Genomic DNA, 3,223 nt, shown 5'->3' with positions numbered 1-3,223 from the left:
TGACACTTCCTTAAATGTTTAGTTAACTATATAATATTTCTCTTAATATTATTTAACAACATTAGAAATTCACTTTAAATTCACTGTGTTGCATAATTTACACATGTAGAGAATTTCCTTTAATCATCATTTATTGTACACATACCATGGACAGACACTAATCCTGGTATGGAGAATACTGACAGGAATAAACCCAATTTCCTACTATAATGGAACTTGCATTCTAAGGGAAAAGAAGTGGTGATAATTGTTAAACACATGTGTAATATGTCAGCTAAGTATATTACAATATATCTGCATTAAATAGAATATATACAACACAGCCACTGTAGTGTAGCAGTTGAACATATTACTCAGGTGTTGGTGGTGAGACTGGTAAAACTTACTTGTCCTGCCAGTCATGTAAAAGTATAGCATATTTAGTTACACACAGTGCATAATACTTGATAATAAATATAAACAGCTTATTACTGGTTTACATATTTACTATACTATATATTTTATCATTAATTTAGAGTGTGCTCCTTCTAGTTATATATATTTTAAAAGGTAGCTACAAAATGCTCCAGGAAAGTCCTTCAGCAGGTCTTCCAGAAGAAGGCATTGTTATCACAGGAGATGACAGCTCCACGAGTGTTACTGCCCTTGAAGATCTTCCAGTGGGACAAGATGTGGAAGCGATATTAATGACCACATTAATTCAACAGTGATATTAATAATCCTGTTCCTGTGTAGGCTCAGGCTGTGTTTTTGTCTTCATTTTTAGCACAAAACTGTAACAAGTTAAAATAAAACTGAAAATTTTATCAATGGAAAAAAACTAATAGAATAATGATGGAAAAAATAATTTTGTACAGCTTTACAATGTGTTTGTTTTAAGCTACGTATTGTTTCAAAAGAGCCAAAAAAATTAGAAAATTTAAGATTTTATAAAGTCCAAAAGTTAGAGTAAGCCAAAGTTAATTTATTATTTAAGTAATAGAATTTTAAAAAAAGATTTAGTGTGTCCCACTTACACAATGTTGATAAAGTCTACAGTAGTGTACAGTTAATGTGCCAGGCCTTCACTTTCACTCACCACTCACTCACTGACTCACTCGAAGCAACATCCAGTCCTGCAAACTCCATTCATGAAGTGTCCTGTAGAGGTGTATTTTTTTTTATATTTTATAATGTACTTTTACTGTGTCTTTCTATGTTTAGATGTGTTTAGATACACAAACACCATTGTGTTACAATTGCCTACAGTACAACAACATGTTGTGCAGGTTTGTAGCCTAGAAGCAATTGGCTGTACCATAGAGCCTAGGTGTGTGGTAGGCTACGCCTAGGTTTATGTGAGTGCACTCTGTGATGTTCACACAACAATGAAATCACCAAATGATGCATTTCTCATAATGCAGCCCCATCATTAAGTGATGCATGCCTGTATATTGAACATGTGTGAGGAGCAGAAAGAGGCTATCTGGAAAGAATAAGGAATATGGAGAGTGTCAGGCAGATAAGCTGAGAAGGTACAGAGAAGTGAATGAGGAGGACAATATGATTTAGATGAAGGATTTTGACTTTTATTTGGAATGATGTGTAAACTCCTTAGCCATTAATGGTTTTGACCAGAAGAACTGTCCAACTACCATGATGAGAATAGACCAAGAAGCGCCAAAGGAGAAAACAGGGTATCAGTTGAGGTTAACTGTCATAGTCAAAATATGAGATCAGAGGATTTAGACTGGAGTTGTGGCGGTGGTAGAGAAGATAAGAAGCAGCCAGTCAGATTTTGTAATCAAAGTGAAGATATAGCCAATGGAAATTTTGGTGCCTTGAGTGTGTGGTGTAAGAGAGTTAGAGGAGCCAGGATAACAACTTTGTATTTTACTTAAGAAACTCAAGAATGGTTGCCCACATCATAGATGAAGAATAGTCAATGGTTTAATTTCTCTTAAAAAAATTCAAGGAGAAAATTGTTATTGTACATAAATTCAACTACTCAAAATGATAAAATCTATATTCCATATTGGAAAACTTTTAACCAGAAGAAACTTCAGCTGCATTTTTTTAAGGATCAGTTTAAATGACTCATGAGGAAAATAGACTATTAGTATCTTTTACTTGATATTCTACAGGAAAATAAATGCACTGGGAATTCAGGCACATGTGCAACAATATTGCTTAAACTTCTCTAAAATTATTTTGCCAATCAAACAAAATTACTCAACAATTTATAGTCACTGATGGGTAGTTAAATCAGAACAGATGCATCATTCTGGAAACATAATCTACATTGCCTCTTATCCAAAGGATGTACATAATAATTGATAGACCAAATTTGCATAATGAGAAGATCAAGATGTATAAGAAGAAATAATTATTTTGATGATGTTGGTAACTTCAATTTAATTCTAAGTCATTTAGTTTAGTAATATATATCCATGTTTCTAAGAACATAATGTCTAAAATGAAATGCACCCCAAATGAATTTAAATTTGTTATAAAGCATTACATTGATTGTTTAAAGAAAGTTCAATTTAGCATAACCACAAAGAATGTGATAGATGACTTAAAACTATTATCTTTTTTAACATTTTTGTTAGCCTTTAAAATTGGATGTTTCTTATTGAATCATACATTCAATGCCTGACAGTAATATTATTGAAACATTTAACTTGTTTTATAAATAGAAATACAAATTACAAAGGACGTCACAAATAGTACTAAAACGTATGGGTTACTTAAAAGGGGTGTTTTTCTTAAAGAATTACAATAGGAAATGTTTATGCATACATACATACATTGTAATTTTAGCACATGATTTTTTTTAAGTCCAGTGTCTTGAAAGATGGAATATCACAATACTTTGGTTTGTAACAATAGTTAATTGTTTTTCCTCCTTTTTGTAAAAGCAGAATGTCAGGAAGTAATCATTCATTTATGGTTTCTTATAGTGTATGGAATTATTGTCTAATATTGATTATTGACTGTGTTTTCTGCAAGATTTAGAGTAGACAAACATGAAACACTTGATCTGGGAACCACATCAAAAAAAAAAAAAGAATTTACTTTAGCATAGAATATGTAGAAAGTGGGATTTATATATAATATATACATATATACACATACATAAATATATACACATATATGTGTGTATATATACAAAATTAGATATATATACAATACTACATTTATAATACCATTTTTTCAGTATTACTAATTCTGGTCTTATGAA

Source organism: Rhinopithecus bieti, unplaced genomic scaffold (genome assembly GCF_001698545.2).
Source record: "Rhinopithecus bieti isolate Rb0 unplaced genomic scaffold, ASM169854v2 scaffold_52030, whole genome shotgun sequence".
In the NCBI taxonomy this organism is placed as follows: Eukaryota; Metazoa; Chordata; class Mammalia; order Primates; family Cercopithecidae; genus Rhinopithecus; species Rhinopithecus bieti.
The sequence above is the reverse complement of the archived record's forward strand: the minus strand, read 5'-3'. Positions refer to the sequence as shown.